The 15,836-nt window shown below is 39.6% G+C and overlaps 1 long non-coding RNA gene across 1 annotated transcript; it reads left to right on the forward strand.

Annotated features, from left to right (window-relative positions):
- Nucleotides 1–1,150: 1,150 nt before the first annotated feature.
- Nucleotides 1,151–8,188, forward strand: LOC136173416 (uncharacterized). Its single transcript, XR_010664223.1, has 3 exons — nucleotides 1,151–2,899; nucleotides 3,609–3,685; nucleotides 4,615–8,188. It is a non-coding gene; the product is annotated as an uncharacterized lncRNA (long non-coding RNA).
- The last annotated feature ends 7,648 nt before the right edge of the window (nucleotides 8,189–15,836 follow it).

Here is a 15,836-nt window from a genome sequence, read left to right on the forward strand (position 1 = left end):
TGGTGCATCCATACCATGGGATGTTACTCAGCAGTAAAAAGGAACCACCGATACTTGCAACAACTTGAATATTCATCTCCGGCATTATTCTGGGTGAAAGAAGCCAGTAACACAAGGTCACAGAAATATGATCCCACTTACATGACCTTCAAAAAATGACAAATTGTAGAGGTAGAGATTCATGGTTGCCAAAAATAGGGATGATGGAGGGAAGTAAGGGTAGATGTATCTGCAAGTGGGTAGCATGAGGGACATCTTTGTGAAATGGTTTCAAGTCTTGATTGCACTGATGGCTACACAAATCATATTTGATAAAATGGCAAAGAATTATGCACATACATTACCGATATCAATTGCCTGGTTTTAACATTCTGCTATAGCTGTGTAAGATGGTCCCATTAGCGGAAACTAGGTGAAAAGTGTATGCGAGCTCTCTGTACTGTTTGCAACTTCTTGTGCATCTATAATTATTTCAAAATAGAAAGCTAAAAAAATAGTCGATTGTCTTTCATCTTCCTTCTGACTCTCTCTTCTCCAATCCAGCTTGTAACTCAGCCAGAGACTAGGTAACATTAGACTCTTTTTTCTGTCCCCCAAGACCTAACCAGCCTTGAAGTTCTGCTGGTTCCACCCTGAGCGTGCATCTCTGCATTCTGACTGTCCTCCCGCCCTCTCTGACTTTGCTTTATATCAGATCCTCTAGTCTGATCTTTTGCAATAACTCTCGGACTGGCCTCCTATCTCCTACCTATCTTTCTCAATGCTGGTGTCCTCTATAATTTATGAATCAGATCCTGTTACTTCTTTGCCCATGAACAGTTGGTAGTTCCCTGATGCCCATAGCTTCAAATCAACTCAGGGTGGCCAACAGGAGCCTTCAGTTCCTGTTCTCTGCTCCTCTTAGGAGCAATAAATCTGTGTGTCCTGGAGGCTCTTCTCTCTGTTTTTGGTAGATTAGTACATGGTCAGTTTAGCAAGGCAGAGTTTGCATGCAGAAGAAGAGGCTGATACCAACCTGTGGGCTTTGGAGGCCCTCCCTTTCCATCAAGGTCATTACTCTGTCCAGGGAGCATGCAGGGAGTAGAGACATTCCCTGTTCCCCAGAACATTATGTGGTGACTCCCCTTTCTACTGGGATGTTAGCTGTTGGGGAGGTGGACTTTCTATGCAGGGCCTAACCTCTGGGATAATAATTCAGGGGATTATGACATTACACCACTTCCCTGCTTATAAGCTGTTCTCCTTATAACCTTTATAGCTTCCCTGCGTATAAGACACTATGCGTATATGCCTGGAGCTCCCACATGACATTTCCTCCCTAGATTCAGCTGCTGGTGCCTGCTGAGTGTGTGGCATTCTACAATGACCTTCAGTTCTCAGAAAGTGTCCTGTCTGCTGGCTCATGTACTATTCAGTTTTCTATCACTTGCACCTTTATGATTCCTGCCGCGTCCACCAAGCAGAAACAGATCTGGTGTTGTTCACGTTATTAATGCCTAGTGCTTCTTCATTCTTCTGTCAGGAAACTTCTAACAGTGTTTTGTAGACCCAGTTGTGAGATTGCTTCCTTCTTACCTCACCTGGACTTCAAGGCTCTTTGAAGGACAGGCGAGTCTGTCTTCCAGCTTTGCATTTCTGATGCCTGAGAGAGGCTTGCGCTTGGATGGTGCTCAGTACGCATTTGTTAAATGAACAAATAAATTGTGACTTGAATGAGGGCCCCTCAAAAGCAGTAAATGCTCTACCAGTATTAAACATGATGAAAATAACTTAAAGAATCCAGCAAAGTAAACCATAATGGTTGGAACCAGAAAGGTTGATAAAACAAAATCAATTAGTAATTTTTACAAACTTTAAGTCCTCTACAGACATACACAACACAAATATACATAGATACACATCATACACAGTGGATGGTGTGTAGTCAGCTTTCATACTTGGATTAACACACTGCAAAGAGCAAAGGTCTCTTCCCCTGTCATTTATTGGGGGCTTGCTTGGCACCATCCACATATCACCCTTCACATCCACTTCTCTTCAGCGGGAGATAGCTGACATAGGCCATTGCATAGTGCTCAGCTGTTGACAGTTAAATAAATACTTTTGAAAGGGAAAAACACTTTCTTAGGTGCAAAAACAACTGAATTTCAGCCACCAGATCATTTCCTCCAGCTCGTCACCAGGAAAACGACAGGTCATTCTTCATGTTGATGGACCTGGAGGCACAGAGCTCTATCTCCCCTTACCAGCAGGAGAGTTATAATGTGGCTGGATTTCTTGACTCAGATGCACTGCTTTCCTGGTAGGTTTTTTTTTCTTTTTCTTAAATTGGAGGATAATTGCTTTATAATGTTATGTTAGTTTCTGCAGTACAACAAAGTGAATCAGTTATATGCATACATTGTACCCCCTCCCTCTTGGACCTCTCTCCCTTCCTGTCATCCCACCCCTCTAGGTCATCACAGAGCACAGGGCTGAGCTCCTTTGTGGGAGCTTTTGCCCTAAAAGGGCTTTCTCTACATTTGAACTCACGTGCTTCAGTCGTGTGCGACTCTTTGCCGCCCTGTGGACTATAGCCTTCCAGGCTCCTCAGTCCGTAGGATTCTCCAGGCAAGAATACTGGAGTGGGTTGCCATGCCCTCCTCCAACATTTGAGTTTAACTATGTACTGCTAGAGCCCCCTCCAAAAGGCTAATTTGTTAACTACCCTATTTTTCTGAAGAATATTTATAGCTAAATCTGAAGTTAAAAGCTGACTTTGTCTTATGTGCTTCCAGTGGCTTTATGAGAAAACAAAGGAAATAAATTGATCTGTACCTTAAAACTTCCATGAGAGCTCAGCAGGTAAAGGATCTGCCTACAGTGCAGGAGACACAGAAGACGTGGGTTCGATCCCCGGGTCAGTAGGATCTGCTGGAGGAGGAAATGGCAACCCGTTTCAGTATTCTTGCCTGAAAAATCCCATGGGTAGAGAATTTTGGTGGGCAACAGTCCAAAGGGTCCGAAAGAGTTGTACACAACTAAGCATCTAAGCCCACATATAAGTTAAATTTTTAAATGAAGAAAGCTGATTCAAAAGGGATGATATATATTTATTCTTCACTTTAGTATCTAAAATGCTGAGCCAAATAGAAATCGATAAAACATTGATTTGCTTTTAATTTTTAATCAGAAATAAGAATAATTGCACATACACTTTTTCTGATTTTAGGGAAGAAAGTTTTGTTTGTTATATTTTCCATTCTCCTTAGTTTTCAAATGACTTATGAATACCAAATCCTACTTTCATAAAGTCATTTTTTTTCTGTTTTAAATTGACGCTCTGTTGAAACCTTAAGGCTGAAAACTTTGAGCTTAAGCATTTTATTTTTTCTCAACAGTAGATGGCAATATCTGTTCACCTGTAGCAAAAACCTCAATCATAGTAATGACTATAGACTTAGTGTTTCTATTTTTCTCTCACCCTGTAGAGTGAAATCAGTCTATTTAAAATGGTAAAACTGAACACAGGAACAGTTTGCATGCCAGTATAATCTTACTTTAAAAATTTTGGTTGAAGGGGTACAGAAGTATATGAGGAGATGAAACTATGCCTTTTCTCACTCCAGGGTAGAGAGGCTGGCAGCGCCAAGAAAAGGCTGCTAGACGCAGTGAACAAAGAGAACAGAGAGGTAGACAGTCTGAGGCAAGAATGAGAGCGGTTAGGCTAACAGTTTTTAGCTAGTTCTGTTAAAATTTATGCTCAGATTCTGTTACATACCCACAAAGGTTTTCTGCTTATTATTTTTTTTTTAATTTCAAAGTGTGGTTTTGCCTAGAAAATTTTAAACTTATACTATTTTTTTTTTGAGAAATAAAGTGAGAAATAAAGAAAGGAAACAATGCCAGTTTTGTACCCAAGGCCCACATTTACACTTTCCTTCTCCAGAAAGAAAAGGAGTAGGGGTTTGAGACTAGGATTTGGGAGAGGTTTCCTTCCGATCCATCCCTCCTCTGATCCCCTCAACTGGAACATTTCTTATAAAGTGGGTTTCTAATGTTTATTTGAAGAAATGGCCCTGCAGCTTCAAAAATTTCAAAAATTCCAACTGATGGCCTAACAGAATTGTGGTTTACAGGCTCCATAGCACTACTTCTGTGATAAATCAATAGATAAGCTTTCTTAAAATTTTTTTTAAATTTTCATTTATTTGACTGTGCAGAATCTTAGTTGCGGCATGTGAACTCCTATCTGAGGCATGTGGGATCTTAGTTCTGTAACCAGGTATCAAACCTGGGCCTCATACCCTGGGAGCTTGGAACCTCAACCACTGGACCACCAGGGAAGTCCTCAAGGTTTCTTAAAGATAGGGATAATATGCAGTTGTATCCTCCCAAACATCTAGCATCATCTGTGCCTTTGGAAGTGCTAATGTATAGTGTTGTGCACCATGATGAGAGAAACATACTGATATACTCTCCAGCTTTTACTTTAGGAATTCCCAGGATGAGTATTACCATCATTAAAATTTATATTTAATAATTAGCATTTGTTACTAATTTGATTGTTTATTAGCTGTACCTTACTGTTTGGTTTTTTTTGTTTTGTTTTGTTTTTTGGATTGGTGATGGAAGTAAGGTTAGATGCTGTAAAGAGCAATATTGTATAGAAACCTGGAATGTTAGGTCCATGAATCAAGGCAAATTGGAAGTGGTCAAACAGGAGATGGCAAGAGTGAACGTTGACATTTTAGGAATCAGTGAACTAAAATGGACTGGAATGGGTGAATTTAACTCAGATGACCATTATATCTGCTACTGTGGGCAAGTCTCCAAGAAATGGAGTAGCCATCATAGTCAGCAGACGAGTTCAAAATGAAGTACTTGGAAGCAATCTCAAAAACGACAGAATGATCTCTGTTCATTTCCAAGGCAAACCATTCAATATCACAGGAATCCAAGTGTATGCCCTAAGCAGTAATGCTGAAGAAGCTGAAGTTGAACAGTTCTATGAAGACCAACAAGACCTCCTAGAACTAATACCCAAAAAAGACATCCTTTTCATAGGGGACTGGAATGCAAAAGTAGGAAGTCAAGAATTACCTGGAGTAATAGGCAAATTTGGCCTTGGAATACAAAATGAAGCAGGTCAAAGGCTAACAGAGTTTTGCCAAGAGAATACACTGGTCATAGAAAACACCCTCTTGCAACAACACAAGAGAAGACTCTACACATATACATCACCAGATGGCCAATACCAAAATCAGATTGATTATATTCTTTGCAGCCAAAGATGGAGAAGCTCATACAGTCAGCAAAAGCAAGACTGGGAACTGACTGTAGCTTAGATCATGAACTCCTTATTGCCAAATTCAGACTTAAATTGAAGAAAGTAGGGAAAGCCACTAGACCATTCAGGTATGACCTAAATCAAATCCCTTACGATTATACAGTGGAAGTGAGAAATAGACTTAAGGGATTAGATCTGAAAGACAGAGTGCCTGAATAACTATGGATGGAGGTTCGTGACATTATAAAGGAGGCAGTGATCAAGACCATCTCCAAGCAAAAGTAATGCAAAAGGCAAAATGGTTGTCTGAGGAGACCTTACAAAAATAGCTGGGAAAAGAAGAGACGCTAAAGGCAAAGGAGAAAAAGAAAGATATACCCATTTGAATGCAGAGTTCCAAAGAATAGCAAGGAGAGATAAGAAAGCCTTCCTTAGCGATCAATGCAAAGAAATAGAGGAAAACAATAGAATGGGAAAGACAGAGATCTCTTTAGGAAAATTAGAGATACCAAGGGAACATTTCATGCAAAGATGGGCACAATAAAGGACAGAAATGGTATGGACCTAACAGAAGCAGAAGATATTAAGAAGAGGTGGCAAGAATACACAGAAGAACTATACAAAAAAGATCTTCATGACCCAGATAACCATGATGGTGTGATCACTCACCTAGAGCCAGACATCCTGGAATGCGAAGTCAAGTAGGCCTTAGGAAACATTGCTCTGTGCAAAGCTAGTGGAGGCGATGGAATTCCAGTTGAGGTATTTCAAATCCTAAAAGATGATGCTGTGAAAGTGCTACATTCAATATGCCAACAAATTTGGAAAACTCAGCAGTGGCCACAGGACTGGAAAATGTCAGTTTTCATTCCAATCCCAAAGAAAGGCAATGCCAAAGAATACTCAAACTACTGCACAGTTGCACTCATCTCACACGCTAGCAAAGTAATGCCCAGAATTCCCCAAGCCAGGCTTTGACAGAACGTAAGCTGTGAACTTCCAGATGTTCAAGCTGGATTTAGAAAAGGCAGAGGAACCAGAGATCAAATTGCCAATATCCGTTGGATCATAGAAAAAGCAAGAGAATTCCAGAAAAACATCTACTTTTGCTTTACTGACTATGCCAAAGCTGTTGACTATGTGGATCACAAAAACTGTGGAAAATTCTTCAAGAGAAGGGGATACCAGACCACCTGACCTGCTTCCTGAGAAATCTGTATGCAGGTCAAGAAGCATCAGTTAGAATTGGACATAGAACAACAGACTGGTTCCAAATCAGGAAAGGAGTACATCAGAGCTGTATATTGTCTCCCTGCTTATTTAACTTGTATGCAGACAGAGTACATCATGTGAAATGCTGGGCTAGATGGAGCACAAGCTAGAATCAAGATTTCTGGGAGAAATATAAATAATCTCAGATATGCTAATGACATCACCCTTATGGCAGAAAGCAAAGAACTAAAGAGCCTCTTCATGAAAATAGAAGAGTGAAAAAGTTGGCTTAAAACTCAACATTCAGAAAACTAAGATCATGGCTTCCAGTCCCATCACTTCATGACAAATAGATGGGGAAACAGTGGAAACAGTGAGAGACTTTATTTTCTTGGGCTCCAAAATCATTGCAGATGGTGACTGCACCCATGAAATTAAAAGATGCTTGTTCCTTGGAAGAAAAGCTATGATCAACCTATACAGTATATTAAAAAGCCGAGACATTACTTTGCCAACAAAGGTCTGTCTAGCCAAAGCTATGGTTTTTCCAGTAGTGATGTACAGATATGAGACTTGTACTATAAAGAAAGCCGAGTGCTGAATAATTGATGCTTTTGAACTGTGGTGTTGGAGAAGACTCTTGTCTTGGACTGCAAGGAGATTGAAAGGTAGTTGCTGAGCCACAAAAGACACCAGAATTCTTGGTCTTTGGAGGAGAAGAATTTAATCTGGGGCCAGTGACAAGGCTTGATCACTCAGAGCTTTTGTGTAATAAAGTTTTATTAAAGTATAAAGAGAGCAAGTTTCTGACATAGACATCAGAAGGGGGCAGAACGAGTGCCCCCGTTAGTTTTTAGCTGGATGTTATATCGTTATTACCAAGCTATTAACTATAGAAAGGAGATGTCTCAAAACTCAGAGTGGCAACAGGCCCCTTAGCCACAACATGCATTTTGAGATAACATTGGCACCAGGTGAGTTATCCCGGGCCATAAAATGATTGACATGAATCTTGAAGAAAGGCAGGTTTCCAAGTAAATATATAGTTTCGTTAACATAGATTAGCAGAACAATGTATGAGTAAAACACATAGATTTGTCAAGTAGGTTCTGAGTCTTAGGTGGAACTGACTTGAAGAAAGACAGTTTAGGGTACATTCATTCTTCATTAACGTAGCTTAAGACAAACATTTCCTTAAGAAAAACGTATTGGTTAGCTCAAGGTTTGAGAAAAGTTCAGGGGGAATGAGGTGTCGTTATGGCAACGCAGTATTTTAAGAGAAACCTCTTTCTAAATTTCTATAGAGAAGGGGGAAAAAATCTAACACTTGTTTGTTTCCTCCTGCCACTTAAGAGAGAGGAAAAAAATGTCTGACACTTGCAGCCTATTTCCTCCATTTGGAGACCCCTGGCCTCCCTTCCTGTTACCTTCTCAAGATCCAACCAGTCAATCCTAAAGGAAATCAGTCCTGAATGTTCATTGGAAGGACTGATGCTGAAGCTGAAGCTCCAATACTTCAGCCACCTGATGCAAAGAGCTGACTCAGTGGAAAAGACCCTGATGCTGGGAAAGACTGAACGTGGGAGGAGAAGGGGATGACAGAGAATAAGATGGTTGGATGGCATCACCAACTCAATGGACATGAGTTTGAGTAAGCTCTGGGAATTGGTGATGGACAGGGAAGCCTGGTGTGCTGCAGTCCATGGGGTTGTGAGGAGTCGGACACAACTGAACTGAATTAAACTTGCCTCACCACACACGGCATGCAGGATCATAGTTTCCAGGTTAGGGGTTGAATACAAGCCCCCTGCAATGGAAGCTCAGAGTCCTAACTACTAGATTTCTAGGAAAGTCCCTATAACTTTCCTTTTTGCATTTTAAAATATGTTGTCCTTTTGTCAAGCTAGTGCCATTGAGAATTTGCCCCTTGGAGGACTGTGGATGGGAAGATAGCTGTTTTCAGACAGGACTGATGGGAAGTGTGACAAGAGTCTACTACTGCACCACCAAGCATCAAGCCATATATGACATACAAAGAAAAAGGCAAAATGGGTCATGCATGCATGCTCAGTTGCTCAGTTGTGTCCGACTCTTTGTGACCCCATGGACTGTAGCCTGCCAGGCTCCATGGGATTCTCCAGGCAAGAATACTGGAGTGGGTTGCCATTTCCTACTCCAGGGGATCTTCCCAAGTCAGGGATTGAAGCTTCATCTCTTGAGTCTTCTGCATTGGTATTCCTTGAGTCAAATAGGTCTAGCTCCCATGACATCATACTGACCCAGACTTCAAATGTTTTTATGTCTCACATTAATATTGTGCCAATTTTCATAACAGAGGAAATGACTGTTTCCTTGTTTTAGAATTGACAGTCAGCCTCTCAGAATCAATATCTGATTATAGTCCTTTTGGATTCTTTTTTAAAAAATGTTTCACTTGTGCCTATGGCTGGTTCTTATTGATGTTTGATAGAAACAATGAAATTCTGTAAAGCAATTATCCTTCAGTTAATAAATAAAGTAGAAAAAAATGGTTCACTTGAAGTAGCTAGATTTTGGAGATAAATGTTTTGAGGCGCCAAGGAGAAATAAGATATAATCTCAATTTTTCTAGGTCAGTCTGTGTTGGTGACTATTGATTTCAGAAGAAAATTCCTTAGGATCCTGGAGATTTACATTGATACTTGAATTCCTATTAAAGAACAGGTCCCATGGTTGTCTGTCTCTCTTATTATTTAAGAAGGTTATGGCATGTGTGGTTAACTGAACGCAGTTACTGCATAAATAAAGTGACCACATTCCATGGAGTTTTGATGGGTTTATGGTCAAGTGAAGGAAATTATCTTGGCTATTTCTTGATGGATATTTTCCATAGAAGACACTGTGCTTCTCTCTTTATTTCCTGTGAAGTGATGGGTTTCACAGCAGAAGCTTACCTGTTTTTAGGATCACCGGACATCTGGCCAATTTTGTTATTTATGAGAAGTCTTCCTCCAGGCAAAAAACTACATTTCATCTTTTCTTTTATCATATTAATATGCTTGTAAACTAATGCATTATGGGATCTACTACATGTAGCTGAAGACCATCTGCAGTGTATATCTATGTATTTTTCATCACAAGAAGCAGCTTGAATTTCTTTACAACACATGAGACTCTCATCTATCCTATTTCACAACAGCCTTTTGCTGTTCATCTGGTTTTATGGTCCTTACTATGTACAAAGAAAAGTGTGGACCTAAGAATAGGCCTTAAGATTGTAAGCTCCCCACATCAGAATACATTAAAGGTTCGAGTTAATATTACTCATTTATAGGCAGCTTTGAACAAACTAAGAGTGATGATTATGAGTGTGAACTGGTAAAGCCTGTTAATTTCACTTTCTTTCCATTCACTCTTATCTCAAATTCTCCAAGGTGGGACTTTTATCTGCATGTTTCCAAGAAGGTGTTCAATTAATAGCAGAAAAGAATTAAGACTGATACAATCATTTCATGGCTTAATTTAGCTCTTTTAAACAGAGAGCCGGGAAATTTTCATGTTTGCTTGTTTGATCCAGTTTTTCTTCCATTGTATTTGCCATGTAACAGATTTAGTAGTTTCTTCTCAGTAATTTATCACAGTCGTTTGGTTTTTGGTCACTTACCACATGACATATACCAAATTTAACTCTAAGTGAATAATATTTGAAATGTTAATTTGTAATCTGCACAAGTCTTACTCAAACCACAGGCACCCTCTCTACTTAAGAGCAAATATCTCCTGCCAAGGTGTCCACATTTTATGTCCCTTACATATCCCTCCCATGTTTTCTCCCCTAACCGTGAATTGTGTTACCCTCCTCCTGTTAGCCCTGGGTTCTAGGCCCTCTGTGTCCTGTGTTTAGCTATACCCCCAGCAGTTAAAGAGTTGGAAATAAAAAGAGCTAGTGCAACTGACATGCAGCCAGATCACTCCATCCTTTGAGACTTAATTAAATGGATTCAACCTCTAACCCCATAGGTGGAGGGAATGCAGGCATCTCTTAGCTCCACCCCATCCCTGCCGTGTCTGAGGATTCTTGAGGGGGCTGTGCTGCTGACCAAGGCCCTTGGATTTTTGCCTTCCTGCTTCTGGAAACTTTCTCCACTGTGCCTTTATCCTTCTTTCTGTGTTTTCTGCCTGCTTTTGTAAGTGTAATCTTCCTGGACATCACTCAAATCTTCTGCTGCTTAAAGTCCTGACAACTCAGGGTTGTGCATAAGATCTTATGAAGGGCTGGGGGCCATGAAGGCATGCAAATCACTTACAAGTGAGCTTCAGATGTTCCTGTTCTCAAAAACCCTTGGCTATATGGCCTCTGGACAGCTGCAGTCTTCCGGACTGCTGCTGCTGCTGCTAAGTCATTTCAGTCGTACCCAACTCTGTGTGACCCCCATAGACGGCAGCCCACCAGGCTCCCCTGTCCCTGGGATTCTCCAGGCAAGAACACTGGAGTGGGTTGCCATTTCCTTCTCCAATGCAGGAAAGTGAAAAGTGAAAGTGAAGTCGCTCAGTCTTGGACTCTTCGCGACTCCATGGACTGCAGCCCACCAGGCTCCTCCATCCATGGGATTTTCCAGGCAAGAGTACTGGAGTGGGGTGCCATGGCCTTCGTCTTCCAGACTAGGAGGACACAAAGTTCCCTTTCTCCCTACTTCTAAGTTGCTTTTTTCCTGTGCCCAGTGCCTGCTCCTGAAGTCCACAAATCCCTGTCTGCTCTTATGCAGGACAGATTTGCTCCGTGGTCCTTTCCTGCCTCATTACAGCTGCGCCCCAAGGATTCTTTTCACAGCCAAAATGGCTGTCTTCACCAAACAGAGTCTGTTCTCTAAGATGACTTCTGATACTAGCAGTTAAAGCAGTATTTGTTTAACGTGCTATGCTGAATGTGAATAGTTAATGGATAATCCCCTTCTGGAGATATTTGCACATTCACAGGGGATTAGCTTGAGGAACTGGCTGACTTAGACTACTTATGGATCCCTTTGGTGAGAGGTGTCTGATTAAGAGAAATCAAACTTTTTAAACCCCACAAATTGTATCATGGAAGCCACTGATTTCTCCAATATTCTACCTGTCTTGTGGTCTCCTTATTTTTCTCTCTGCAAGCAAAGAAAGGAAAGTGGAGACATTTAAAGAACAGAGAGTTCATAATTAAGAGTTTAAATCAATGTCTATGCTACCTATTTATATGCATTATTTTATTTAATAAAAACTCACACAAATGAGGAACTTGTGAGATAGGAAATTGTTGTTCACTCACTCAGTCGTGTCCAACTCTGCAGCCCCATGGACTGCAGCATGCCAGGCTTCCCTGTCCTTCATCATCTCCTTGAGCTGGTTCAAACTCATGTCCATTGAGTCGGTGATGCAATCCAACCATTCCTCTGTTGTCCACTTCTCCTCCTGCCTTCAATCTTTCCCAGCATCAGGGGTTTTTTCCAATCAGTTGGCTCTTTGCATTAAGTGGCCAAAGCATTGGAGTTTCAGCCTCAGCATCAGTACCTCCAATGAATATTTAGGACTGATTTCCTTCAGGATTGACTGGTTTGATCTCCTTACAGTCCAAGGGACTCTCAAGAGTCTTCTCCAACACCATAGTTCAAAACCATCAATTCTTCAGTGCTCAGCCTTCTTTATGGTCTAACTCTCACATCCATACATGACTACTAGAAAAACAATAGCTCTGACTAGATGGACCTTTGTAGGCAAAGTAATGTCTATATTTTTTAATATGCTATAGATTTGTCATAGCTCTTTTTCCGCGGAGCAAGTGTCTTAATTTCATGGCTGCAGCCACCATCTGCAGTGATTTTGAATAGTCCCCTTTGAAGTAACTCACCCAAGGCCACATAGGCAGTGGATTCACTCTAGATGGGTCTTACTTCAAAATCCTGTGCCCTTCACCATTAGGCACCATGGAACTTTTCTCCATACACAAGGTCAGTACATTTCTTCAAGGGCAGAAGTCCATTGACTTCCATGCGCTAGTTTTCCCCCCTTGTCAGTAAAGACAGCATTATTTAAACACATACTATTTCTTTTTTTTTTTTTTTTTTTTAAACACATACTATTTCTTTATGCCTGAACAAGAATCAGTTTGTTGTGGGATATGTTGGCCTTGTGACTAGTTTAAATCAATGATAAGGGATTGAGGTAAAGCAATATTGTCTAAAAATTAACCTCTGTTTCTTTATAAATATATGTTGTGTGTGTGTGTATATATATATATATATATAATATAATATGAAATCTATTTTCCTCTTTATCTTCCTGTACCTGTGTCAGTATAAAGAAGGGTTGCTATATTCAAAATATCTGGAAATTTTTTGTTTGCCAAATTAAAGTAATGTGATAAACTTCGCTAAAATTAAATATGAGAAAACAATGACCATTTCTAAATGAAATATGATGCTCTGTAATATGGTTCTCCTAAAAAATAGGGATTGTCATAAATATATTTACAAAGTCATTTCCTGGTATAAAAAGGTTCATTTCCAAATAAGTCATAGAGGAAAAAAAAGTCCAATTAAATTTTAGTTTAAATTTTCTCAGTAAGTAATGCAGGTGGCGCTAGTGGTAAAGAACCCACTTGTCAATGCAGGAGACATAAGAGACGCCAGTTTGATCCCTGGGTTGGGATGATCCCCTGGAGGGCATAGCAACTCACTCCAGTATTCTTGCCTGGAGAATTTCATGGACAGGTAAGGCTGGCGGGCTACAACCAGTCCATGGGGTCACAAACAGCCAGACATGACTGAGCTACTGAGCATGCATACATAAATATGTGCATATTTAAACACTCTCTTGTACTTTGCTTTCTTTCCTTAATAATATGTCATGGAACTTTTCCCATGTCAGTATATAAAGAATTTTTTCCTTTTTTTTTCAGTTGAATAATATTCAGTTGTCTAGCTGTACCATATGTCATTTACTCAGCCCCCTATCAAAGGTTATTTGGCTGTTTTGAATCTTTTGCCCTTTTAAACAGTGTTTTAGCTATTAACTTTGTGTTGTTTTGCATGTATGTGAGTATATCTGTAGGAAGTGGAATTGTTGGATCAGAGAATATATGCGTTTACAATTTTGATATACATGTAATTGCCCTCCATAGAAAAATAACTAATTTATAATATGAAAGGAATGTCATAATATTCAGCTAACGTACAAATGTTCCTATTTCTCTACAGTCACACCGAAAGGGTGCTATCAAACTTTGGCTTTTGCCAATTTGGTAAGTGAAAAATGGTATCTTAGATGTGTATTTTACATTTTCCTACTATGAATGAGTTAAGCTTCTTTTCATATATTTAAGACCAATTTGTATTTCTTCCTCTGTGACCTGTCACATATTTTGTCCATATTTTCCTATGGAGTTAGTTTTCTTATCAATACTATTCAGGAAATTTATCTATCATTCATACTGCAAATATTTTCCTCAGCTCAACTCCTTGGCATTCCCTTCTCCAAGGGATCTTCCCAACCTAGGGATTGAACCCCACGTTGCAGGCAGATTCTTAACCATTCTGAGCTACCAGGGAAGCCCTCAACTCCTTGGAAAAGTGAAAGTTGCTGTGTGGTATCTGACTCTATGCGACCCCATGGACTAGACGGTACATGGAACTCTCCAGGCCAGAATACTGGAGTGGGCAGCCTTTCCCTTCTCCAGTGGATCTTCCCGATGCAGGAATCGAACGGGAGTGTCCTATATTGCAGGTGGATTCTTTTAACAGCTGAGCTACCAGGGAAGCCCTCTAAAGGTTTGGCCTGCTTTAATTTAAGGTTCCAATTCTCACATAATCCAGTGAATACGTCCCATTCACTAGCTAAGGAGCGATAAGATGAATCTTCCCATTTGGGAATAAAAACTCCATCAACATTAATCTCTTTTTTTCTTAAAGAGTGGCTTTCTGTCTCACAAATCCCGCTCACAGCGCCAATTAACTTTTTGCTGAAAGTTACCACTTTTGTCTCAGGTTCAAAGGATTTGTTAACAAAATAAGCCACTCGTTACATACAATTTATCTAGCTTACTTTGAACACACTAACGTTAAAAAAACAGAGAAATAGAAAAAGCAAGAATACATCGCCAAATAGGGTTTTGACCAACATTCAGGCTTAATCAGCCCTAGGAAGTCCTGTGTCACAGCGCAACTGGAATCCTAACTGGGAAAGGGTCCTAGGCAGCACATTCACTGCATGGGTGAGATTTCAACTCCTTGGAGGTAACCACAATGAACAGTTTGAGTCCAGAATGAACATATAGATTAGTTTGGTATCATTTGAAAATTTTTGAGAGTTGCTTATTTCCCATCTAGGAATGAGGTCTGTCTTAGATTTATTGTTTTTGTTCGTTAGCTTTATTGTTGTGTTTACACGAGTCCCAAACACTTCTTGTGCTTATTTCTAGGTATTTTATGAATTTTTGTTGTGACTATTTTCTTTTTGGTCCAGAAATATCCTTTCATCTCTCTCTCTCTAGTTCAATGTCCTAGGGTTCTGGTATGTAGGTCTATTACTCTTAAACTGTTCTGAACTGTTTTGGGGATGGAATATCCTGCCCCATGTAGCTGCTAGTAACTAAAGAAGAATAAAAGAGAAAGGCCAGTGTGGCTCTTATTACAGTCAAGTTGAGAAGTTTCATTCCCTTGTAATGTTCTGTGATTTCAAAGGAAAGTTCCAACTCTAAAAGTGTTACTCCTCAATATGAAAGGACTAATCAATGCCTAAAATTGATTGTAAATGCAGTACAGGTATTCCAGTTTACTTCAAGTGGGTTAAAATGAGTCAAATGGGTTAAAATAGGTTAAGATAGTGGTTTTCAAGTTTTCCCTTGGATTAATATAGTCTGTAAAACTAGAATTACTTTAATGAAATCAAGATTTTTCTCCAATGACCACATTTCTAAGAAATCTACCCCTTATTCAAAGAAATGTAAGCCCTAATTTTGCTCTAAGTTCCAGCTGTTTTGGGCAGCACAGTGCGCTAGAAACTCTCCAATCTCAGAACTGGTAAAAAAAAATGTCATTATGATTTTTAATCTGTCAGATGATCATTGATCAATTAAAGCAATTTTTTTTGTTCCTTGGGAACTCCTATGCATTAAAAACAAATAAAAATAACACACTTCTGGTAATGACAACTTCTTATGTTTTTCAACACCCTAATTTATCAATTCATAATATACAACAGTCTATTTATATATGCAGTTATAGATTTTTAAAGATTATGTCATACATTTTATTTATTTTTTCTTTTTTCATTTTTCTTTTTATTTCAAATACAAACATGCACAAACATAAATGTGTTGAAACAAAGAAATGAAATAGAAATAGTT

The sequence above is a fragment of the Muntiacus reevesi genome, chromosome 8 (assembly GCF_963930625.1).
Source record: "Muntiacus reevesi chromosome 8, mMunRee1.1, whole genome shotgun sequence".
NCBI classification, from domain to species: Eukaryota; Metazoa; Chordata; class Mammalia; order Artiodactyla; family Cervidae; genus Muntiacus; species Muntiacus reevesi.